At 43.2% G+C, this 26849-nt stretch overlaps 3 long non-coding RNA genes across 3 annotated transcripts in view; all 3 read left to right on the forward strand.

Moving 5' to 3' along the window:
- LOC141121500 (uncharacterized) overlaps positions 1-26849 on the forward strand; it is a 1788704-nt gene that overhangs the window by 749253 nt on the left and 1012602 nt on the right. The window lies entirely within an intron of this gene.
- LOC141121511 (uncharacterized) lies at positions 186-8999 on the forward strand. The gene is made up of 3 exons (XR_012240579.1): positions 186-621; positions 5094-5293; positions 8903-8999. It is a non-coding gene; the product is annotated as an uncharacterized lncRNA (long non-coding RNA).
- Positions 11907-20807, forward strand: LOC141121510 (uncharacterized). Its single transcript, XR_012240578.1, has 3 exons — positions 11907-12035; positions 12190-12320; positions 20723-20807. It is a non-coding gene; the product is annotated as an uncharacterized lncRNA (long non-coding RNA).

Here is a 26849-nt window from a genome sequence, read left to right on the forward strand (position 1 = left end):
AGGGAAATTCACCCAAAAGGAGACGTAACACTTTTCCTCCCTCCTACATTTTGGAATGGCTTTTGGGGGTGCAGGTACATGATTTAGACAGGTTCTCACTGACTTCCCAGGTGATCAAAGCGAAAGTTCAGACCCCACCACTCCCCATAGCCGCTGGGGACACAGGCCACCTTCCCATCCATTACTTGGTTACTCTGCATTACTTGCTACAAACCTGAGGCCTCATGGGGTGGCGTTATAGAGAAGCTACTCAGGGAGCGTGTCTTTGTGAAGGTGCAGCCTATAATCCAGGGTCTATGAATACTTTGCCTGTGTCCTGTACTGCACTATTAGATATTGAATTTACAGGTAAATCTAATTTTTTTGGCCGCAGTATTTGACTCAAACTATCAAAAAATCACAGGTGTTCTTTAACTTGGACTCTGCATTTGTCTTTTTTGTGGTCTAACGTGTGTAATTTCCGGACAGGAGGCTGACCTGGTGACTACTCATGAGTTGGGCCATAACTTCGGGTCTGAACACGATCCAGACAGCATGGAGCTGTGTGCACCCAGTGAGGATCGAGGTGGGAAATATGTGATGTACCCTATAGCTGTGAGTGGAGACCACCAGAACAATAAGGTACACTGCTCTGTTTTACACAGTTTATGTTCTTTGTTAATGTAGCCATGTGCAATCATTTTCATTATCACCTACATAGGATTATACCTTTTGTCCAACTATTGTATAGAGTTTTAGCAAATGATTGTTCCTTTTCTTAGACACTAGAAAAGTACAGTGCTTAAAGCTGCTGCCCTTCTCATACAACATTACACATAATGGAATATGTGCATTTTGGTTGGTTTGAAAATGTTTTGTCAGATGAAGTGCTGCAGGCACCTTGTGTGGATGAACTCATGGAGGCTGGCTTAGGAAGCCTTGGGGAAGGCCCAAAAATGTGGGGGCAGTAGTTTTATCTTCCAGATGGCCAGGGAGAACTTTAGAGTCAATAGGAAAGAGTTTGAGTGAATAGCTAGGCTATTTCTGAGCTTCTCAACCATCCTCCTCATGTCTCCCACAAGAATAGAAGTTGGATAAATTGTGTTTTTGCCCTGTCCCTTGAGGGGACACAGGAGGTTTTTAACCTTCAGGTTATACTGCCATGTACAGGAAGATTGGACACAGGTAAACTACTACCAGCATGCCTCCATTTTTGCTAGTGTCCTGGAAGGATGGTCGTCCTTCTTAATTCTGCTGTGGTAAGATTAACCTATTTTTTGCTAGTACATTTTTTTTTATTCAACTTTTTTTTTTTTTCTTAAAATCGCAGCTAAATCCTTGTCTCTTCAATGGCAGCTATCTGACATTAACCTGACTTCTGGAGTACTGTGTCCAGACCCTGCTGAACTGAATGTTGCAGGGCTAGGCTGATAGTGACCTTTGGGAACTAGGTTCCATGTAGGGCACTGAGCGTTTTCCAGGTCCAGAGCCACTGGCATTGCCTCCGTGCTTGCCCTACCTATGAAGACCTACTTAGTGAGTCTTAGTTAAAACCTACTTGGTGAGGCTCTGAGAGACAGTCAGGCCGAGGGGGGAGGACAGAAACAGGCAGGACCTGGCTGATCCTGCCTGTGTCTGCCCTCCCCCCTGTAAACTGACCATGGTTTATCATGGCAGCTGGGCCTTGACACCGTGGTCAGTTTACGTGCCTCCGTCATTCACAGCTCTCTTCTGTCATCCTCTCCCCCCTCCCTCCCTGCCTGTCAGCTCCATGTGTCTATGTGAGCTGTCTCCACCCCCCCCCCGCCGCTATTAGTAGTACATAAAACTTTAAAAAAATGTCACTGCCTGCCCCTCTCCTTTATCCAGCGATAACGCACAGTGTAAGTGTTTATTGAAATTCATTCCTCTAAATACCTTTGTCAGATAACTTTTGGCCGGTCATGTGACTCCCAGCGGCTCTCCTAGTCCAATCCAGGGCTACAGCAGGAGGGGCTGAGCGGCCAGCACGGCGGTCTCGGCTGATGTCAGAGGGGAGATCTCAGCCCCTCCGGCTGTAGCCCTGGATCAGAGTGGGAGAGTGATTGGGAGTCACGTGACCGGCCTGAAGATACCTAAAAAAAAAAAAGGCATTTACAGGCATCGATTTCAATAAACACTTACACTGTGCGTTATAGCTAGATAAAGGAGAGGGGCAGGCAGTGAAAGGGATTTTTAGGGTTACAAACACTTTAAGAGGACTTGGAGTACTGGATAGAGTCCGGGAGCAGAGGACAAAATGACTGGAGTCATCTACACCATCATTGGGCATACTACAAGCAGCCCCAGAGCTGTTAGGTGTGAGCTGGGGACACTCAAAAGAGCTTGAATCGCATGTTGTGTTTGCGTGGTGGTAAGGCAACACATAGGCTCAGGGTAAGAGGCAAGGCCTCAAGCACTCTTGAAACCCTGTCAACTGGTAGCAGGTGCAGGCCGGATTAATGTAGGTGACCACGGTCACTGCAGGCGGGTAGCAGAATGGATGGAAAATCAAAGTTCTACTCAGGGGTGCGCCCCCGAAACGCGTTAGAAGTACCCTGTGTTCTGTGCATGTCCATGCACTGTGTTTATGGCCTTTTGTCAGTTGCATTTTGTGAGTGCCCACTTTTATATAAAAATTTCTTATTATTAAATTATTTTTGGTAATGCACTAGGTGTGCACATCTTCCATTTCTGTTTTTCTTGTAACTTTAAACTTCAGCTGTGACAGTCTGCTGGAAGCCTCTTGTCTTATCTCTCCCATGTGTCTCGTGTCAGTACACATGCATAAGGTACTTTGGTTAAAAATGATAGAAAGGAATGACCTTTGTGCAAGAAGTCAAAGACTATCTTCAAACTGACTCTTGCTAAAATCACCAAGGACGTTACTTGTAGTAGGCATACCTATCTTCCTTAGTGGTAAACATGTTAAAAGCCTAACTGATTGTATTGTCTTTTCCCTCTCTCGCTGTTAAGTAACGTTCCGTTTTGCTTCTTCACTCGCTTGATTTTCTCTGGTACTCGAAGTCTGCTAAAGCCTCAGACAAGCCTTTTTCTGCTTGATGGCACCCTCCCACTTTCCATTTCCATTTGCAGATGCTTGGACAACTTGCATCACGGGTGTAGGAAGTGGGTGTCCCTGGGTTACAAAGCAAAGTTTCTCTCCCTGCACCCTCCTTGGTTTCTCTCTTCCAACTTCCTGCTCCTTCCTTCACTGCACAGATTAGCAGATCTCTATTGATCCCTCTTGGGTCTTCTGGATGAGGATGTCATTGCCCCACTTCCTGTGGCAGGATGGTTTTAGGGGTTTTACTCCAGTCTGTTTACTATTCTCAAACCCCAAGTGGGCAGCTGCTTTGGATCTCAAAGCTGTGGATGTCTTAATTTGAGCTTAGAAATGATTCCTGGATTCCACCAAATCAGTCATCCCTTTCCTTCCCCAGGGCGACTTTCTGGCTTCTGAGAATATCAAGGTTTGCTTACCCGTATGTCCCTATCTATGCAGCACATTGTTTCCTCCATTTTGCTGTGGGGTCGTTATGCTACCAATTTGTGGTCCTGCTCTTCAGCCTCTGGCATGCACATTGGGTGTTCACCAACTTTCTAGCCCAAGTATTAGCCATGCTGCGTTCTCATGGCATCCCCATTACGGGATATTAGAATGACCTCCTGTTGAGGGAACAAGGCTTGCTTGGATTACGTGGCCTTGACTTTCCAGATATTACAGCGGTTTGGATGGGTTTTGAACCGTCAGGAATCGTTGCTGGAACAGACTCATTGTTTAGTGTTGAGGTCTAGTCCTTTAAACAGCTCAGGTGAAACGTCATACTTTCTGGTTTCAGATTTAAGCTCTCCAGTCCAACAGGCGCCCGACTTTCTGCATTTGTATAAGTGTCCAGGGGCTTGAATTTAGCATGCTTTGAAGCAGTTCCATTTGCCAAGGTTTCTGGCTTTTATATCCTGTTTCAGAGTTGGCCTCTCACTCCTTGATTCAGGCCTTTGTACAGGGGGTCTCCCCCCGTCCGTTCCTCTGTGGGATCGGAATTTGGTTCTTGTGCTTCAGAAATCGCTGTTTGAAGCCATTAGACAGTCTTCTCTCTACTCTTATCCACAAGGTGAAATTCCTTGTAGCCATCATCTCTGTGAGGCGAGTGTCTAAATTGGTAGCTTTATCCTGGAAAGAACCCTTTATGGTTTTGCATAGCTAAAATGTGGTGTTCAGGCCCCCCTTTTTATGAGAAACTGTTGTCAACATCAGGAAACCCACCTTGAGAAATTCAGTGTAGCCAGTGTAGCCATCCTCAAGTTAATGTATGACAAAGTGGCTGCATAAATGCTACAGGAAATCAGCAGTACTATGATGCAACAAAATGGGGGGAAAAATAACTAAATGTGACAAATTTTTGATACACAGTGCTAAATCAATGTTGCTCAAAAAGGAAAAGTAATTTGGGCACTTTTGTTCATGTATATTTCATACCCACTGGAGCTTTACCAACACTTTTCTCTCTTCTTTTGCTTTATTTCAAACTAAACAAATTTAGTCACATTTTTGCATTACAGCTGCTCCATTAAATATATTCTCAAGTTCTCCTATTTCACTGGTGGGTGACAGTTAAAGAGGTTGTAAACGTCATTTAAAAAAAAACAAACCTGTCTATACTTACCTGCTCTGTGCAATGGTTTTGCACAGAGCAGGCCTGATCATCTTCTTCTGGGGTCCACCGCTGGTGCTCCAGGCCCCTCCTCCTCATCGGGTGCCCCCATAGAAAGCCACTTTCCATGGGTGCTTCCAAGTCCCACTGATGCATCCATTAACATGGACGGCGGAACTCAGCCCTGCCTCCCGCTCCCGTGTCACAGCTTTTGATTGACAACAGCCAATGGCTGCTGCTTCTAGCTTCCAATGAGGAAATCGACAGCGGCCGGAGCCGCTGCGCTTGAGCACATCGCTGGATCGGATCGGGCTAAGGTAAGAAAAAGAATGCATTAGGTGAAAAACCTTAATTTGTTGCTAATATAACTTCTAGTCTGTATTTCTTGGAGAGCGTTAGTGACATGCATACAGTGAATAAACTCATGTTTCCCTCTCTCAGATGTTCTCTAGCTGCAGCAGAGAATCCATCCTGTGCACACTTATGAGCAAGGCATCCATCTGCTTTAAGGAACGCAACAACAAAGTGTGTGGAAACTCGAGAGTGGATGAGGGGGAGGACTGTGACCCAGGCCTGCTACGTCAGCACAACGATCTCTGTTGTACCTCCGACTGCAAATTCAGGGAGAACACAATATGCAGGTCAGTATAGTGTCAAGGACAAATGAGATGTTAGCACTATTAGGAATGGGTGTCTGGTTGTGACCATTTTAAGGACTCTCTCCTTGGTAACCTTGAGTTGTGCATTTTGTCCAATCGATACAAATCATGATACTGCTGGTAATGCTCTATTCACAATTTTGTGCTTGATAAAGGAATCCTTGTAGCAACCCATCACTAAATCCTATAGAAAAAAAGAATCAAAATTGCTAGCAAATGGTGTGGAAAATACCATGCACTTTGATGTTGGAACAGTCATTTAAATGCACATACCTGAGTGTGAAGACAAACGGTGGTGTTCTCATTTGTGAAGGTTAGTAGTTTGATTAAATTACCTGGAAGAAGATGACAGACGATCAAAATAGCAACTTCAGAAGGAGACAGTTGTCATCATAAAAATGTCCCCATTGATGATTAGCTTTTCTTTTTGGTGGCAGCTCAAAATTTTAGAGTTTCTTTACTTTCAGTCCCGGTGACAGTGGTCACCAGGTGAAGGAGAGACTAAATCTCCCTAGTGGAGACAGACAGCCGTTAAAATGCCCATTTCTTGTAAGAAAATGATGATCGTGCTTCTGTGAAAGAAGAAAATAACCATGAGATAAAATAAATGACAATTGAATCTCTTAAATTAGCGAATTGCGCCTAATGAAACAGAGAATCCTGCGAGCAAAGCTTGTAATTGAATGCTTACAATGAAACCTTAAAAATGCAAAATTCCTTTAAATAACATGCCAGAGGGACGCCCTCAACCTGCTTGTGAAGTGGCGCATCTGTACGATGTATACAACCTACTACAGAAAAACTGTCATTTACAATGAGAATAAAAGTTTAAAGTGGATTTCCACTCTCTACTCCTGCTCTCTGCCACGTTCTAAGCCTAATCTGTTAGGTTAACTTTAAAAGAGAAGTATAGGTTTCTTCCTTTTTTAAAAAAAAAATGTATTTATTTTTTGCTTAATCTTAATCCTTATGAGCTGCTAGTACCTACAAATCTTTCCAGCCCTCTAAAAAGTGCATCCTTTCTGTTAAAATAATTAATTACATATGGGAGGGGCTACAGTCTTTTCTGGAGTGTCATGCCGACAGTCTGGTCGGGATCCCCCCCTTCCTTCTTCTCTGTTTGATTGCCGGGTCTGGGCTCTCTGCTCGCTCCCGAAACTTCAGACAACACACACATCTGCTCTCCTCCTCCCTTATCCAGGCAGAACGACCTCAGCACACACAGCCTTCAGTTAAAGCAGCAGCTCTGCAATGTATTAAAAATAGCAAATGCTCTCAATACATTGTTCTGTGTTCATTTACAAAACAGAAAGACACAGTAAACAGGGGGCTGATGTTTACCACGTCTTCCCTTCTGAATGAACACAGTGCGATATGTAGAGAACATTTCCTGTGTTCATCCAGGGGATCGCTGAGCATGGGATGAAAAATAATAAATATACATTTCAGTTCAAACTCAACTAAAGAACATCAATTAGGTGATAAACTTTATATTCACTTTGATCAATTGTTAAGGTTTATAGTCTCATTAGCTCAAGCAGAGGTCCACCGCTTTAGAACTTCCCAGACATGCCTCTTAGCGTGGCTATAAACAGTTTAATCTTGATGTGATGTCTGATACAAGACCAAGACAGGGATCAGACTCTTCAGGCCTGCCCTAGAGGGTGATGATGAGTATTTCTAGGCATTAAAATTTGTCATTGCTTCCATATTCTTGCCTTTTAAAACCTGCATTTTTCCTCTTGCATTTTAATAAAGGAAAAGAAGTACTCAGTCCTATGCTGTTTGTTTTCATTGGATGATTCACACAGAACATTAGTGGTAGGTCTGTTACAAAGTATAGGATAATTCTCTCTACCCCTTGTGCTAAGGGAGACATCTGTCCATCTAGGCATAGCTTTAAAGCATGGCTGATAATGCTGAATGCAAAATTGGTTTTCTTTTAGGCTGGGTTCACATATGTGCGGCCTCGGGTTCGTACCTGGGGTCCTGTGCGTGTGTGTTCACCGGTTCAGGTGCGATTCAGGCCTGAATTTTCGTCTGAATTTGCACCCAAACTGGACCCAAGCACACACCAGACCCTTTTTCAATCCGGACCATGGCCTTCCTGGACATGCATTAACACTTGCCTGTAATGCGAAGAAAACACACATCCGATTCACATATGTGTGAACCCAGCCTTAGGTGGATGAGATCTTTATCTAGCCACATCCTTCCCCTAGCATATGCATATAATTAAATGCAGGATTTGACTTGTAGATGGACAGCATGCAGATTAGGAGCTTTTCCACTACCTGGTGTGCATCTTGAGAAAATCTACAGGAAAACGTTGAGGGGCTGATCCTTAACCATGTAAGGACCTTGGACATTTAAACTCCCTCCAGTCAGTTCCTTCTGGGCGCATTACTGTGGGTGTAAATGTTGGGTCCTGTCATTACTTTGAGAGCCAGTGTCCTAGTCTATGTCAGTGAACTGACAGCTCTTTCTGTGCTGATTACTGTAATTACACTGTCAAGGTTTTCTACATTTGATTATCCCTTTGTTGTCATTAACTAATGAATTCCATTCTCTCCTTAGCCTTTTTTTTTTCTTTTAATTGGTTTGATTTTTATTAGAAAGTAGTAGTAAACTGAAAAAAAGGCCCCTGCAGGATAATGCCATAATGTGCTAGTGTGCATCGCACTGAGAGCATAGTGCGCATGTGCCGCTGATGTCACTAGCTGCTACTAAAGTAAATATCCCCTTAAACGTTGCACGTTTAGGAGATATTTACTGTACCTACAGGTAAGCCTTATTATACGCTGACCTGTAGGTAGAAGTCAAAAACTGGACTAGCACTTTGTATCTATAGTAACACTAATTGTTTTGAAACTGGATACAAGGGTTTTTTTTTCCCTTTTTTTATTTTTTTAAGTTTTGCCTGTAAAGTATATTGAATATTAAATTAACTAGGAAATCACAAAAAACAGTGATTGTGTCATCTTGGTATCAGATATTGCAGAATTATAGACCAACATCTGAAATTTTAAATTTGCTCTGTCGTTAAATTGAAATGGTGTTTGGCTTAATGTAATTGTTTTCTAGAATATGACAGTGTGCATTTTAACACTGGGTGGAGTAAATATGTCTTAAAGGAAGCCTGTATTGGGAGGAGTATTAAAGCTGCTGTTGCTGACCTAAAAGTGACAGCTGCCCCACTGTCATGCTGACTTAGGGTCTCCAATTCTTACAGTTACTGCCCAGGCCATCAATACATTTCAGAAGTTCTGGCTTCATATCTCCTCCAAGTCAGTAACACCAAGGACTAAAACCAAAGACCGCCAGATAGGTAGCATTTTCAAAAACTGGTAAGCACTCAGAGCTTGCATATTTCTTCTAGCACAGGTTTCTTTTAACCAGTAACAAAAGATGGCAGCAGTGTACCTTTTTTGATGTTATTTATTACAGTTGAACTGTTGAAAGGTAAGATCAGATTTGCTGTTGTGTTTTACATCAGACACTGAATGAACCACATTTTTTTAGATAGCAGTGTTACCGAATCTAGTGTCTTTCTGATTGTCTTTATATAAATATATATTTTACATATTTCAGTGATCGCAACAGTCCATGCTGTAAAAATTGCCAGTTTGAAACTGCTCAGAAGAAATGCCAGGAGGCCATTAATGCCACTTGTAAAGGAGAGTCCTTTTCCACAGGTAAATGGCAACATAGCATAGCTTCAGAAGAGCAGGTGACAGCCACGGGGGTCTATTGGGATAAGGGGCAGTGTACTGCCAGACTGCAAAATGTTTCACACAAGCAGCAATAGCATTTGTATGATATAATGTACATACTGCTCCATGAGCTCTGGTTTATTCCTATGAAAGCAATCGTTCTAATTCTGTGACAGTTTCTTTTCTCTGCAGAACAGACAGATAGAAGTCCCTATAATGAGTTTACTAAGGATTCCTGCCCTATATAATTACATACCTGGTTTTCTGCCTATAAAGGACCTATGGTGCTGTGTTTTTTAATAAGCTAGCTATACACATTACAGAGCTGCAGGCATAATCCAGCCTTTGAATAAGCTCTCATCCATCCCCCAACTAGTTGTTATATGTATTAATTCTTATTCACATATTGATCAAGAATGTGTTATGTGGGGGAGGGGTGGATGTCTCACTTTCCACAATTACACCCAGTAAGGCTGAATGAGCTCAAAGCTTACAGCCTACCCGTGTCACCTGACTGCTCCCACCAAGTCCCTACTCGTGTCACCTGACTGCTCCCACCAAGTCCCTACTCGTGTCACCTGACTGCTCCCACCAAGTCCCTACTCGTGTCACCTGACTGCTCCCACCAAGTCCCTACTTGTGTCACCTGACTGCTCCCACCAAGTCCCTACTCGTGTCATCTGACTGCTCCCACCAATTCCCTACTCGTGTCACCTGACTGCTCCCACCAAGTCCCTACTCGTGTCACCTGACTGCTCCCACCAAGCCCCTACTCGTGTCACCTGACTGCTCCCACCAAGTCCCTACTCGTGTCACCTGACTGCTCCCACCAAGTCCCTACTCGTGTCACCTGACTGCTCCCACCAAGTCCCTACTCGTGTCACCTGACTGCTCCCACCAAATCCCTACTCGTGTCACCTGACTGCTCCCACCAAGTCCCTACTCGTGTCACCTGACTGCTCCCACCAAGTCCCTACTCGTGGACTGCTCCCACCAAGTCCCTACTCGTGTCACCTGACTGCTCCCACCAAGTCCCTACTCGTGTCACCTGACTGCTCCCACCAAGTCCCTACTCGTGTCACCTGACTGCTCCCACCAAGTCCCTACTCATGTCAGTGTCAGTAGTTTTTCTTTTCTTTTTCTTTTATTTGTTTTTAATTTTTTTCACAATCATTTTGCTTGGTGCCTTGGACCATGTCGGTTTTTGCTTGTGATGTCAGTAGGTTTGTAGTTTTTTTTTTTTTTAAGCCCTATTGGGGGGGCTTTGGTGAGATGTCAGACCCCTGACATCTCCCCATTGAGACAGAGAAAGGCACAGAAGACAGATTTCCCAGTCCTTTTCTCACCACTGAAGGTAAATGGAGAGGAGACAGAGGCTCCTCTCCATTTATAAACTGAAGCAGAGTAACACACAGTTTACTTTGCTCAGTTATCACAGAGCATAGAGAGCGATCGGTAATGAACACTCTCTATGTCCCATTCAGAAAAGGAACAGACCTTCCTCTGCTCTCCATTCTGACAGATTGTTCTCTCAAAAAACAAGTACCTTCAGTTGAATGGACACTGGCCAAAAAAAGGCACCGATGGCTGCAGTTGGTGATCTCTTGGTGTCTAGACTTAACAATAGACATGTGCACACTGAAATATTTCGTTTCGGAATTTCGTTTTCGTCCGAAAAATAAATGTATTTAATTACTCCTGAAATTCGTTTTTTATGTATTTCGTTTTTCATTAAAAATTGCATTAGTCCGAAAATCCAAATTAAGGTCGAATCTGTCATTGAAGGCTTATGGTGTCTGTCGAATGTTCAAAGAAGATTCGACGGAGCAGCTAAACTGTACAATGCCGTATAGTTTACCTGCTCCGTTGAATCTGCTTAGAACTTTCAACAGACACCATAAGCCAAAGTACGTGTGTACTTAGTTCTAGCTATTTTACTGCTCCTCCTCTTTGGCTACAATCAGCCAATAACATTCATCATCATCATTATTTTTATTTATCTTTTCTCCCCTACGTCAAATCTTTTCTCCCCTGCACATGTCTACTTAACAACAAGATGGACAGGTTTATATCCCAGACCAGGCAACCTCAAGTGTTTGTGGTGGATGCAGGGCCGGTGCAAGGATTTTTGTCTACTCTGGCGAAGGTGCACTTTGTAAAATTTCAGTAAAAAATACAATAAAGTAAATTTCTGGGCGCATAAATGCAATTTATTACCTTTTTTGGTAAAATATAAAAGATAAGGTTGTGCCAATTAAATAGAGACCCATGTCAAACCTTAAAATTGTGTGCGCCTGCAGCACTTTACTGGTGCTAAAATTATTGCTCTTACTCTGGCGTTTGCGCTGATGTATAACGTGTAGGACAATCGCTGTTTTCATACGTAGATGTCCAGCTCGCGCTTTTTTTGGTTTGTGTGTGTGTGTGTGTGTGTAGACTCTAAAAATATTTAAAAAAAAAAACATTTTTTTTTATGTTTCCTTTATATGCTTAAAATATGTTTGGACCAGCAGCAGTGTCCTTTTCAGGTATTACTTATTTGAAGTTACTGTTTATCTTTAATTTTCTGACACCAATTAATTACACAAATGATTATAGGAGAAAGGAGAGGAGGTGTGTTGGTGGCAGAATATCAAAATTCCCAGCATAAAACTGTACACCTAAAGTCAAAAAAGCTTCATATATTTCAGTATGTATTTCCCACATAACCCATGTACAAACTCTACATATAACCCTGTGATTTCACATATGAACACATTGCCAATTAATTATTTCATCAATGGGTGCTATTAGTGTGTATATTAAAATATAAATCCTACAGGTTTCCTTTCAGTGGTGCGTGTCTCACAGTCCACTCTGTACTTTCCTCATTGTAGGTAACAGCAGTGATTGCCCCGCACCTGGCAGTGCAGCCGATGACACAGAGTGGGTGGATTCAGGGAAATGTATTGGTGGAGAGTGCCTGCCTTTCTGCGAGATTGAAAAAAATCTCAAGTCATGTGCCTGCAATGGTAAGAGAGTGATGGGGTAATGCTGAAGAAATTGAGGAAATCTGGATTTTACATCCTGGCTAAGTTTTCATGAGAGGAATCCTGGAATATAACTATATGTGGCTTTTATCATGTTGTGGTTGTTTGTAAGTAATCAGGTCTATGTTTTTTTTAGAAACTGAACAATCCTGTAAAGTGTGCTGCCGGGACCACAATGGAATCTGCAGTCCGTACATGAGCGATAAGAAGCAGTACCTTTTCCTGCGTAAAGGAAAGCCGTGCACTGTGGGCTTCTGTGATGGCAATGTAAGCTGCGTTTTAATTCCTAAATTTGTCTGAATGATAACTGCCAAGGTTTCCACTGCCTACACAAAGGGAAAGATGGTCTTTGTGGCTTCCAGTAACATCTATATAGGCCTTATGATTGGGCAGTGACAGTGAATGCATTCAGGCCCACTGCATGTGTTTTCGCATTGGAACACCAGCTTTTTTATAAACATTTCTTCGCACCAGATTGAAGACACATGCAACAATGTATGCAATCTGAAACATATCTAAATCGTAAACCAAAAACATTATATAATGTAGCATATTAGTCCTCAGATGTGGGCATTGCATTTGTGTGTTTTTTAAGCTTTTTTTTCCCCCCTTTTTTCCACTGGTGATTCTGCTAGTAACACACTTGTCCCATCGAGATGACATTTATTTACTGTACAACATAAATAAGACTTGGCTGTGGAATCCAACCCCTCTCCTATTCTACATAATATAGAGAGGCTTGGTTCTGTAGTCTGGCAAGATCAATTGGTATTTTTTTTAAACTTCTCAAACGGATCTAACAAAACCCTTTCAATGGTATATTTAACAGACCAAAAGGTCCAAATGTTAAAGTTTTGTTTTTGAGTTTAGAAATACTTTAGCGCATGTTGTCATAAAATTTTCAAAGCATTCTGTTTTATATAATGCCCCCATTCAGTGAAAATAAAAACATGTTCCATATTTTTCAAATGTAAGCTTCCTTAATGCTTTCATGAGAACCAGGCCCTCTGGCTACATGACTGGGACTTTTCTTTATCGTACATCACGGGACACAGAGCACCATAATGACTATGTGGGTTATACGCTTACCTTTGGGTGATTGGACACTGGCAACCAATAGTAAGACGCTTCCACCCATATAACCCCTCCTACACAGGAAGTGCCTCATTTTTTTTGCCAGTGTCTTGAAGGTGATGGTCATGGCTGTTGAAGCTCTTCAGTTTCTTCAAAGAAATGTCCCACTGAGGTCGTTATAATCGGATCCATTCGGATGGCTTACTAAACTAAAGTGGATGGTACCCGAACCTCGGTTCAAGAACAAGGTGTTGCTTGTAATGTGTCCTTTTTAGGTCCTGGACCCTTGTTAAAGTTGGTATTCCTGGTCAATCTTGCCCAAGGAAACCATAAAGGGTGCTTTACAGGTCCAGGGGTGTGGACCCCAATATGGGGGACCCGGTCCCTGAAGGTCCTTAGAGGCGCTACCCGCCGTGATGGGGGAAGATTAGGTCTGGCAAGACAGGCCCTGCTGCTTGGGATGGTGAGTACTCCCTTTGGGGCCTTTTTATATATATATATATATATATATATATATATATATATATATATATATATATATATATATATATATATAATATGTATATAATGTATATATATATAATGTATATATGTATTTCCCCTTGTAAAACTGCTAGTATAAGCCTATAATGTGCCAGGATTAGAGGCCGGTTTGGCACACATTTTTAAAATGTTTTGCATGCGCGCCGCGTGCCCGTCACCGGCTATCTGCGTCACGGGTGCGCCGCGATCGTCAGGACGGCGCATGCGCCATGCGGGTCACTGATGCGCGCGCTCGCTCTCATGCTAGTGCTTATAAGCATAGAACTCCTGGCGTGCGCATGGAGGAAGCAGAGCGAATGGTGGGCACGTGAGCCTGGTGGTCTTGGACACAGCGGTGACAGGTTTAAAACGAGTTGTAGTTGTGGGGAGTATTCCTTTTTAGTTTCCTCGTGTGTAAGCAATGTCTTCCAAAAAACGAGGAACAGGGAACAAGGCAAGCACAGGGGTAAGAGTCCCTCCACAAAAGACAGGAGACCAACCCAATGCTAATGCAGCCTCAGTTTCTCCTGAAGGACCTACTGCTTCTGACCTGGCTGAGCCATTGCACTTGTCAGGCATAGTAGCCACTACCAATGTACCTGCCTCGGCTTATGTTACAAAGGATGATTTGGCATCTGCCTTAGCGGGTCTTGAAGGCAAAATAGCTGGCATGATTGCCTCTGTAACACAGGGGGGAAGGAAGCGTAATAGATCTCCCTCCCCCGGGCCTGGGCCAAGTGGTGAGTCACTAGAGCCCCAGGACTCTTATAGCCAGATGGGTCCAGGTAACCTGGAACCAGAATGGGCAGAGGATCCAGAGGAGGTGGTCATGAAGGACCAGGAGGTAGGAGAGGCTGAAGATTCCTCGGCTGGGGACTCTGGCTCTGAGGAGCCAATTTCAGCCTCCCATTGCCAGAAATTGTTTATCCAATCTCTAATGGAGATGGTACGAATTGGGTTTAAGTTACCCCCGGTTCAGGAGTCTGCACTCTTGTTCCACTCTGGGATCGTTGCGACATAAACAAATTTCCCAAGCTTTTCCCTTGCATCCGTTACTGGAGCAGGTGATTTATGCAGACTGGGAGCATCCTGAAAGGATATACTTGCCTCCCAAAAGGTTTTCTGTTTTATACCCTATGGAGGAGAAGTTTAGGAAGAAATGGAGCACACCTTTGGTAGACGCTGCCATATCTTCTGTGCATAAAAACTTAACCTGTCCAGTGGATAATGCCCAGGTTTTCAAGGATCCGGTTGATAAAAAGCTAGAGTCCTTATTGAAGGCCTCCTTCTCGGTTGCCAGTGCAGCAGTTCAGCCTGCTATTGCAGCCATTGGGATTTGTCAATCCCTAAAGGATCGCTTTAAGAGGATAGTAAAGAACATACCTGGCCTGGAGGAATCTGCTGAGGAACTATCAGAGATCCCTCATGCCTTGTGTTTTTCGGTAGACGCTTTGAAAGACTCTATCCAACAGATGTCTCGTTTTGCATTACTATCAGTTCATATGCGCCGAGTATTGTGGCTAAAGAACTGGTCTGCTGAGACGCCATGTAAAAGGCTACTTGCTGCTTTTCCGTTTCACGGAGAGTGCCTGTTTGGCGAAGATCTGGATAAATATATCCAAAAGAACACTCTGGAGGAAAGAGCGCTCTGCTTCCTATTAAAAGGAAGGGGAAACAGCCCTCTTATAAAATTCCTAATCCTCCAGGGCCTGGTGCCTCTTCCCCTAAGCGGTATTGACGGCCTCAGCCATCTGGATTTAAAAGACCACACGGTCAGAAAAAACCCTGGACCCAAAAGCCACCCAAGCCCAACTCCAAGTCTATCTTGTGAAGGGGCGCCCCCGCTCTCAAGGGTGGGGGGCAGGCTTCGGATGTTTGGGGAGGCCTGGGAAGAACTGGTTCAAGACAGATGGGTCATTTCCACTGTAAAGAACGGTTACAGAATAGAGTTCCAGGAGGTTCCCCCGAACAGCTTTCTACACTCAAGGGTCCCGACGGATCCAGAGAAAAGAAGTTGCCTACTCCTAGCTTTACACCATCTGCAGTGAGTAATTGTAAAGGTCCCGCACAAGGAAAGATTCAAGGGGTTTTACTCAAACCTATTCAGCGTGCCAAAACCAAATGGGGAAGTAAGGCCCATTTTGGACCTCAAGGCTCTCAACTTCTTTGTAGACGTCCGATCTTTCCGCATGGAGTCGGTTCGTTCAGTAATAAGGTCCTTGAGAAAGGGAGACTATTTGGCATCCATAGATATCAAGGATGCGTACCTTCATGTGCCGATCTTCGGTCCACACCAAAGGTTCTTACGTTTCGCTGTAGAGGGCAGTCATTTCCAGTTTGTGGCACTCTAGCCACGGCCCCCAGGGTCTTCACAAAGGTTCTGGCCCCAATATTGGCTTCCCTAAGATCTCAAGGAGTCTCCATAATAGGATACCTGGACGATCTACTTCTAAGAGAATGCTCTTGCCCTACACTAGTTCTAAACATGTCAAGTACAGTGCGGGTCTTAAAACGCCTAGGTTGGGTACTAAATTTGGACAAGTCAGCTCTTTGTCCGACCCAAACCTTGGTGTATCTGGGTCTGGTCTTGGACAACGCCCAAGAAAAAGTGTTTCTTCCGCCCTTAAAGGTCGCCTCCATAGTGGAACTTGTACAGAAGGTGAAAAAAGAACCAACACCTTCTGTTCAGCTGTGCATGAGGTTATTGAGCAAGATGGTGTCATCTTTCAGCGCAGTGCCATATGCACAGTTCCACTCCAGAGTGTTCCAGAACAGTATCCTGAAAGCCTGGGACAAGTCTGCTCGAACCTTGGATCAACCAATGGTTCTATCTCCACAGGTTCTATGGAACCTCTCTTGGTGGTTAAGAACCAGCAACTTAAAAAGAGGGAAGTCTTTCCCACCAGTAGCCTGGAGAGTGGTGACCACGGACGCCAGTCTTCTCGGCTGGGGAGCAGTCCTAGAGGAAGCGTCTGTCCAGAGAGTATGGTCCCAGACAGAAAAGACTCTGCCCATCAATCTACTGGAGATTTGGGCAGCCCGTCTGGCCCTGCGATTCTGGACGTCCAGATTGCTGGATTTTCCGGTCAGAGTTCAGTCCGACAACTCCACAGTAGTGGCGTATATCAACCACGAGGGAGGTACCAGGAGTCGGGCAGCCCAAAGAGAAGTAAATCATATACTAACCTGGGCAGAAAAACATGCAGTTTCTGTCGGCAGTGTTTATCCCGGGGGTGGACAATTGCCAGGCGCATTTCCTGAGTCGCCAGAAATTGTTACCAGGGGAATGGTCCCTGCATCCCAAGGTTTTTCTACAGTTCTGCCAATACTGGGGGACCCCAGATGTGGATCTGCTGGCATCCAGATTCAATGCCAAACTGGACAGGTTTGTGTCCAGGACCAAGGATCCACTTGCTGTCGGGATAGACGCATTAGTGGTTCCTTGGGATCAGTATTCTCTGATATATGCCTTCCCTCCGATCCAAATTCTGCCGCACTTACTACGCAGAATATGGGAGGAACGGAAGCCGATGATCTTAGTGGCCCCAGCGTGGCCCAGGAGATCATGGTACTCGGAGATTGTGAAGTTGGCAGTAGGAGATCCGTTGGTTCTTCCTTGCCGCCCAGACCTGTTGTCTCAAGGGCCCATATTCCATCCTTCTTTACAGTTGCTGAATTTGATGGCCTGGCTATTGAGACCAGACTATTGAAAGACCATGGTATTATGGGTTCAGTCTTGTCCACTTTGATAAACGCTAGAAAGTCAGTTTTTAGAGCTATCTATTATAGAGTCTGGAAGTCATACATTTCTTGGTGTGAGAAAAGGAAATGGAACCCTCGTAGGTATACGATTGGAAGGGTGCTCGCCTTTCTCCAAACAGGAGTAGACTTGCAGCTTGCTTTAGGGACAATCAAGGGACAGATTTCGGCCTTATCGTTTTTTTTCCAAAGACCAATTGTAATTCATTCTTTGGTGCGAACCTTTGTCAAGGGAGTAACACACCTGAGGCCAACGCTTAAACCACCTTTATGTCCTTGGGACCTAAATTTGGTACTGTCAGCCTTACAGAGTCAGCCCTTTGAACCTATTAGGCATATCCCTTTTGTCCTATTGACCAAGAAATTAGTTTTCCTAATGGCCATAACATCGGCTAGAAGGGTGTCAGAATTGGCCGCCCTTTCGTGCAAAGAACCTTTTATGGTTCTTCATCAGGACAGAGTGGTCATGTGTCCTCGTCAGGATTTTCTACCAAAGGTAGTTTCCAAATTTCATTTGAATCAGGATATCATTTTACCTTCCTTTTTTCCAAACCCTAAAACTAGGGAGGAAAGGTCGCTTCACTCACTGGATGTGGTGAGAGCGATAAAGGTTTACTTAGAAATGTCAGCTTCTTTTCGGAAAACTGTCTTTTTGTCTTGCCTGAGCATCCTAAAAGAGGATAGCCGGCAACAAGTTCATCTATATCCAGGTGGATTCGCCAGACTATTGTCCAGGCGTATGGATTAAAGCGCAGGGTTCCACCCCGGGATTTAAAAGCACACTCCACTAGAGGAGTTAGTGCATCATGGGCAGTACGCCAGCAGGTGTCTATGGCTCAGGTTTGCAAAGCAGCCGTTTGGTCTTCAGTTCATACGTTCATCAGGTTTTACCAGGTGGATGTGAGATCTCAAAATGAGACTGTTTTTGGCCACAGCGTGTTGCAGGCTGCTTTATAATCTCAGATCCATTGGGCCTAGGGGTTATATGGGAGGAACCGTCTTACTATTGGTTGCCAGTGTCCAATCACCTAAAGGTAAGCGCATAACCCACATAGTCATTATTATGGTGCTCTGTGTCCCGTGATGTACGATAAAGAAAAATGGATTTTTAAAACAGCTTACCTGTAAAATCCTTTTCTTGGAGTACATCACGGGACACAGAGTTCCCTCCCCTCTTTTTTCTGGGATCGTCATTGCTTGCTACAAAACGGAGGCACTTCCTGTGTAGGAGGGGTTATATGGGAGGAACCATCTTACTATTGGTTGCCAGTGTCCAATCACCTAAAGGTAAGCGTATAACCCACATAGTCCCACATTATTATGGTGCTCTGTGTCCCATGATGTACTCCAAGAAAAGGATTTTACAGCTGTTTTAAAAATCAATTTTTTCAGCCCCCTTCTCCTCCCAGACAGGGTGTTACCTTTACCATTAATCTATTGGTACTGTATTTTAAACTGCTAGTAATAATTAAAAGCAATCCCATGACTAAGCTCCAGGGGGGCAGAGCGAAACGCATTGGAGGTGTGGCCTGGTCATAGTCCAGGTTGAGGTTGCCACTCCACTTATCTCTGTAGGACACCATAGATGTGCGGCATTCAGGGGTCACCCTTATTCCCTCGAATAATTAAAAAGCAGGCACTTGTTTTGGCATTATATTTTGTGTACATGTCTTGCCTTGGGAACACTATGGCAAGCTTAAGGCTATTGCTCCCTGCATCCCAGGATAAATAAGAACAAGGGGAAATCTTCCAATGGGAACACCTGTACTTTACTTTGAGAGATATGCTGTAACTTCCTTACTTTGCAACATGAACTAAATAGAACGCTCACCAATGTTACACAGAGAAAAAAAAACACACATACAATTTACAACCCCCAGCATTGGTGTCGGTGGACATAATAATAATTACCAGAATTGGTGTCGGTGGATGCAATAATAACTACCAGCATTGGTGTCGGATGCAATAACTACCAGCATTGGTGTCGGTGGTGCAATAATAACTACCAGCATTGGTGTCTGATGCAATAGTAACCCCCAGCATTAGTATCAATGGATCCAATAATAAGCCCTAGCAATTTGTATCCGGGTAAGCAATAATAACCCTAAGCATTGGTATCGGTGTCCGCAGTAATGACCCCCAGCACTGGTATCAGTGTCTGCAGTAATAACCCCCCAGCACTGGTATCAGTGTCTGCAGTAATGACCCCCAGCACTGGTGTCAGAAAATACAATAATAGCCCCCAGCATTTGTGTCAGTGAATGTAATAGCCCCCCCAAACCCCCCCCCCAGCATCGGTATCAGTGGATGCTAAAATAGCCCCAGCATTAGTGTCAGTAAACACAATAATAACCCCCAGCATTGGTGTTTGTGAACACAATAATAGCTCCCAACATTTGCGTCAGTGAACTTAATACCGTAATAATACCCCCCCCCCCCAGCACTGGTGTTAGTGAAGGTGTCTGTGAACGCAATAATAACCTCCAGCATTGGTGGCTGTGAACACAGTAATAGTCCCCAGCATTGGTTTCAGTGGATGCAATATTTAACCTATTAACTTTGGTGGTTATTGGCAGTGATATTTAACCAGCCTCTCCCATTGGTGGTAACCCCCCCCCCGCAGTGGGACTTGTACTGTGGGTGGAGGTAACTCTGCCCATATCTCTGCCCAGAGTAAGTCTCTTTTTCAGTGCTGGCACTGGAACATATCGTTTCAGTGCTCGGCACCCCACTGGCACTCGGATTTTCTACATGATGCCCAACAGCCCACAGGCCACATGATGGGCACCAGGGCTCTAAAGCATTGTCGCTTTGTTCTTATTTCATGTCATTTATGTCCCAAACTATATCTGATTGTTATTTGAACCTGCTCACATTAAGGCCTTCTATGACTACCTAAAGGCAGAGTGCAAACAAGCTCATGATCAAAACACTCTGTTTTGCCAATGGCATGTGTCTAAATTCAGTTGGTGGAGAAACCTGATTTGAAGCTGGACTGATTGCAGGAACCAGGTAGCCAAAGCTGGCACCTCTCTTCCACGAGTTCTGCCCCTTGTTAGTGGAAGTTCATGTCACTAGGCTATAAGATTGGACCTACCATCTCTAAATAGGGACAGTACTAATATCTTTTCCTCTGTTCCTCTGAGGCATGAGATGCCATGCGATTTAAAAGATGTGTTAAATAATATATTCTTAGTAATGCATCAGTATGCAATGTGGCTTGTGTTATGTGTAGGCAGATTGTACATCTTCATCCATGACTATAAGTAACTAATCCTTTACAAATATTTCTCTTCTGTGCTTCTCTCATACAGGGAAAGTGTGAGAAACAGGTCCAGGATGTGATCGAGAGGATCTGGGATTTTATTGACAAGCTTAGTATCAACATGCTGGGCAAGTCTTTTTATACTTCCTTTTTTTTTTTTTTTTTTTTATGTAGCAGCAAACCTGGGAAACAGGACGTGTGTGTGTGTGTGTGTGTGTGTGTGTGTGTGTGTGTGTATATATACTACCCCAGTGTGATACATATTTTAGCAAACAATTTTTATGTTTTAAAGTAGATATTCAACATATAACTAAATTTAAATAGTATTTCTTTCTTGTCCATTAAGGAAGGAAGTCTTTAACTTGCAGGGTTATATTGATGCCTACTGGAAGATATAACACTGGCAAACAAATGGCTGTAGGGCAGCTCAAGATAATGCTCCTACTACTGCCCCTCCTCCCCACCTTGTCCAATCATAGAACACTTTGCATTCATTCAGAGAATGCAAAACATTCTCTAAATGAATAGCACCTGTGCTGAGCCACCAACTTGCTGTCTTCAGAATGCAACAAGCCAGCAGCTCAGCACAGGACCTGAAAGTAAGAGGATATCACTGGAGTAGCGGTGTCTACTTCAGTGATTTCCAGTCTCCGGGGGCATCGGCCAGATACAGTCAATACATAGTTACAGTAGTCCAAGCTGGACCAATCTATAAAATATCCATACCCCTACCTTACAATGCCCCTCCTCCTTTTTTTTTTTTCCCCTCCTAAAATGTCTGTGTCAACACACACTTCTAGGCCAAGATGTCATTGTTCTGTTTCCTGTGGCAGAATGGTTTCAAGTATTTTACTACAATATTATCATTCCCAAAGCCAAAGGAGGCTTTTGTCCCATCTTGGATCTCAAAGCTTTTCATAAAAAAATATCCCAAAAGGCACTGGGACTTTAACATTTATTTGCTCAGAAAAATGAGGCGAAAAAAGTCATTCAGCAAGTTTACTGGCTGTGGTATGGCTGCTCACATAAAGCAAGGTTCTCCTTTAAAGGGTACCTGGTATGCCACTCGGAGCATAAAAATATAACAGGAGTGCCAAACTCAAAGATGCAACAACATCTTTTTTCACCAGTGAGCCTTGTTGGCTTCTGTGAAAATCAGGGAAGTGTACCTGCATCTCCCCATCTTTCCAGTGCATCAATGCTTTCTTTATTTTGCTGTTGGACCACTACATCACCAGTTCATGGTCCTGACCTTCAGCCTCTCATCAGTACCTTGTTTGTTCACCAAGGAGAGGGCCCCAGTATTAGCCCCTTTGCATTTCATGGCATCTCCATTGTTAGTGGAACTCCTGTTGAGGGACCAGTCACAGAAGGCTCCGTCGAACAATATGGCTTTGACTGTTCAGATGTTACAGTGGTTCAGGTGGATCCTGAACCTTCAGAAATCTTCTCTGGAACGGATTCATGGTTTGGAGTATCTGGGTCTAGCCCTGGATACAACTCAAGCCAGATTTTTTCTTCCACGAGAGAAATTTTAGACTCTCTGATCTCAAATTTGAGCTCTCCAGTCCAGGAGTCATTTGACACTCCACTTCTGCATGGGAGCCTTGGGTCTGATGGTAGATAGTAGCCTCCTTTTTGAAGCAGTTCTATTTGCCAGTTTCACTCTAGACCTCTACAACATAACATTCTGTCATCTAGGGACATTCATTTGGCAGTGAGGACTGTGCAGGGGACTTGGTTGTCTTCAGGATATTGTCTCCCAATCCACATTCTGGAGCATCGGGTGATTTGGCCGTCTCTGCAGTGGTGGACAATCCTGCTGAAAAGTAATTCGATCCAGATACACTCAGACAAAGCCATGGCAATTATATATATAAACCATCATTAAGGAACCAAAAGTTTCACAGCTACAAGAGTTTTTTTTTTTGCAAAATATTTTTTTATTGGTGACATTTTTCAAAATACAATCCACACTGATATAGAGTCCTCAATCATAGCAAGAAAGGCAAAAAATGCGCAATATTAACTTGTAATAGTTATCCAAATTGACTCATTCCGTGTGGGATATACTAGCCAAGAAGACTTATCAGTATACAATTTTTTCATATTGTAAAAATACACACATAAACTTTAGGTTTAAAGGTTTAAATGTACATATTCAAGTATAGTAGTTCAAGATCAATAACCTAAAGCAAGGGTACATTAGCTCATTACCTGGAGAGGTATAGGACACTCAGAAAATCATACAGCCCAGTTTATTTAATTTGTCGGAGAAGGATCCAAGGATCCCATTGCTTGTAAAAGCAGGGAGCATTGCCCTCTTTGTGGGTCATAATTTGTTCATATTTGAAGGCTTCATCGACTTTTTTAATAACTTCGTTAATGTTCGAGGATAGCTCTGACTTCCACTTTCCCGGCACTATCAGTCTAGCTGCCATTAAGATCTGTACCACTATTGGCCTGAGATTTGTTGGGTATCTGTCTACATGGACACTCAAAATGACTATTTCTGCGTTACCTGCCATAATTATACCCATAGTTTTCAAAAAACCTTTAAGGTTAGGGCAGTCCCAAAGCATGTGAAGTAAGGTGCCTACTTTTCTGCATCTACGCTAACACTCATTTGATCTAGAATTGGTGAATTTTGCAGCGATGTAAGGGGTATAGTACCATCTAAGAAGTATTTTTTTAGCCATTTTCCAATATGTATTGGATCTTGTGAAGCATTGATTATATTTAACTGCTTCTTTCCATTGAACCTCTTCTTATATATATATTTTTTAATGTGTGTTTAATTCCAAAAAGACCAAGCCTCATGTGGTATCTTAGTTGGGATTATAGGATGGGCCTTTAAAAATGTAGTTACCCTCGTGTAGGTTTAATAATCTGAGGCAGCAAGTGAATATCTCTTTTGCAGTATGCTAAATGGAACAGCTTTCCTGTCCGTAACTAGAGTAATCCCTTTTCGTTCAAGTGTTTAAGGAGAGGTCTGCTATGTGGGTTTGAATAGATGACAGAGGTGTAGGGATATCAGTTAATGCCGCTGTAAAGTTTCTAGAGAAGCAAAACTGCTTCCATGTGTTCATTACCAGCTGGATAATGGGGTATGTGGATTTAAAGTGTGTATTGGAGAAGGAGTTGGCTAGAAGTGTAGAACTTAGGAAGTTTTGGGGGGGGGGATGTCCAATATTTTTCTATAGATGCCCAGTGCTTTAGTGAGGATGATTGAAACCAGAATTTAGTTTGCTCTAGGAGGCTTGCTGTGAAGTAATCCCTTAGTATAGGGAACCCCATTCCTCCTCCTACTTTTTTGTGTTTCTGTAGAGATGATTGGGAGCATCTTGGTTTTTTGTCAGCCCACACAAACCTGCAAAGTTTTGATTGCATAGTTTTAAAAAAAACGATGCCGGTATTGACATTGGAGGTCTCTAAAATAGTATAACATTTTCGGTAGAATAAGCATTTTGTATGCTGCCAAACTCCCTGACCAAGACAAGTAGAAGGGTTGTAGTCTATTTAATTCACTTTGTATAGAGGAAATGAGGGATATGAAGTTAGTCTTGAATAATTTTTGAACTTGGGGTCGTCAGATATACACCTAGGTATTGTATGGGTTTACTAGACCATGGGTATGGAAATCGTTTGGACAATTTTTGTTTAAGGTCTCCATCTATAGCTATTATGAGTATGTTAGATTTAGTTGCATTTATTTTATAGTTGGAAATTTTATTAAATTGGTTCAGTATATTGTGCATTGCTAGAAGAGATACGTTTGATTTTGAAAGGGAGGGGATCACATCATCTGCAAAAAGTGCGATTGATGTGAGGAGGTAATGCCTTTTATGTCCGGATGTGATTGTATTTTTTCGGCTAAGGGCTCCATTGAAAGGGCAAATATTAAGGGGGATAATGGGCAACCTTGCCTCGTCCCATTAGTAATATGAAAGCTTTTAGAAAACATGCCTTCTGTAAACACCATAGCTGATGGGTTGGTGTATAATGCTAATATAGCCGAACTAATGGTACCAGTAATACCAAATTTGGATAGGACACGTTTCAGATACCCCCAATGAATCCTACCAAAGGCCTTCTCTGCGTCTAAGGATAGAAAAAGAGAAGGAACTCTAGATGACTCAGCAATTATGAAAAAGGTTAAGAATTCTTCGTGTGGCATCTGGGCCTGCTGACCTGGAATGAAGCCAACTTGATCTTGTTTCACCAGAGAAGGCAGGAACCCAGCTAATCTATTTGCAATAATGTTGGCGTATATTTTCAGATCGACATTCAATAGCAGTATGGGTCAAAAGTTTTGTGGCGAGTATGGTGTTTTCCCAGGTTTGGGAAGAGTCACAATTGTGGCAGTTAGCATTTCTGGAGGAAATGAAGCTTTGGAAGCAGCAGCCTCGTAAATGTTTAATAAATGTGGGCTCAGTATAGAGTAGTATGTGCGATAGTATTCAGAGGAAAACCCATCCGGGCCTGGGGATTTGTTGTTGGGGCGAGACATGATTGTCTTTTGTATTTCCTCTATGGAAATTGGTTTATTTAGGGACTTTAACTGTTCCTCTGCTAGTTTAGGCATAGAGACAGAATCTAGGAATTCTTGAATCATTTCCAGGGAAGGTTGTAGAGTTGTTACATCATCTCTTAAATTGTATGGGCTACTGTAGTAGTCACGAAATGCGTTAGCAATTTAATGTGGTTTTAACAATCTGGTCCTAATGGTTGGGTGGTATATGAAAGGAATTTTTTTTTTAATCGTTTTTTTTGTTTCACTTGGTTTGCTAAAACCTTACCCGCTCTGTTGCCATGGCAATAGAATTGGGCCTTCCATTTTCGTAGATTGTCGTTATGTTGGGAGATGAGTAATAATCTGGGCTCATGTCGAACCCTTTCAAGTTGGGAGCTGATTATAGGGTCGGGAGATTTTTTGTCTGACTCCAAGTTTTTAATCTGAGATAATATGTCATTAAGCTGCTGGTTCTGCTGCTTTTTGATAATATTGCTGTTTCATGAGGACCCATCTTATATAGGCTTTGTGTCTATTCCATGTTATGCAAGGATCCAACACAGAAAGGGTATCAGTTTGAAAAATTCTTGTAGTTTATTAGCTATTTTAAGTTTGTGCTTGGGATGTTCAACGACAAAGACATCATTTTTCCGCCTATTTGCCCGAGTTTCTGTGCGGGGCCCCTCCACCACAATGGAGATTGGAGCGTGGTCTGACCACGTGCTATTGTGTATACTAGACACGCTGACATTTTGCAGGAGAAACTTGTCAACTAGAAATAAGTAGATTCTCGAGTTTGTACTATGCACATTTGAAAAGTAAGAATAATCTCTCTCGGTCGAGTGTTGACATCGCCATACTGAAGACATGGAGTGCGAAAGGGTAGCTCTGCCTGTCCAGTTGCAGGCTTTATCTGAGACATCTAGTTGTCTGTCGGGTATGGCATTGAAATACATAATCTGGTTTGACCCTTTCTCGCTTCATGGACCAGTTCATGTGCCAGTTTTCACACTTTTTTTTTCTGAAAAGAGATTTGTTTCACATTTGGCAAATAGACATTCATTATAGTGTATATTACGTTGTTCACTTCACAGACCAGTATAATATATCTACACATGTCAGTGGCGGCTGGTGCTCAAAATTTTTGGGGGGGCCCAAACAAACTGAAAAATTCTGAAAAAAACCCCAACAATTGCAGCCTTACTGTACCATCAATCGCCGCCACTGTGCCCATCAGTCGCCGCCACTGTGCCCATCAGTCGCCGCCACTGTGCCCATCAGTCGCCGCCACTGTGCCCATCAATTGCCTACACTGTGTGCCCATCAATTGCAACCACTGTGCCCCATTAAACACAGCCACTGTGCCATATCAAATGCTGCCAGTGTGCCTCCCCGCCACATCTCCCGGAGCTGAATTGAAGTAGTAGGATCATTGTTTATCCTGAGCCTTCATCCATCTGCAGCATTCGGCCATGTAGGAGAATGAGGACGTGGTGAGGAAGATGATGGAGACCCCTCTTACATTTCCAGGATGTTCCATTCTCTCAAAAGTTGGATGCCTTCTTCCACAGTTAACAACAATTTGTTTTCCATCTTTTGTAATTAGAAGCTTGGCTGGATAGGACCACCTATAAGTGATATGGTGATTCCTCAGTGGTTTGGT

The sequence above is a fragment of the Aquarana catesbeiana genome, unplaced genomic scaffold (assembly GCF_042186555.1).
Source record: "Aquarana catesbeiana isolate 2022-GZ unplaced genomic scaffold, ASM4218655v1 unanchor211, whole genome shotgun sequence".
Lineage (NCBI taxonomy): Eukaryota > Metazoa > Chordata > Amphibia > Anura > Ranidae > Aquarana > Aquarana catesbeiana.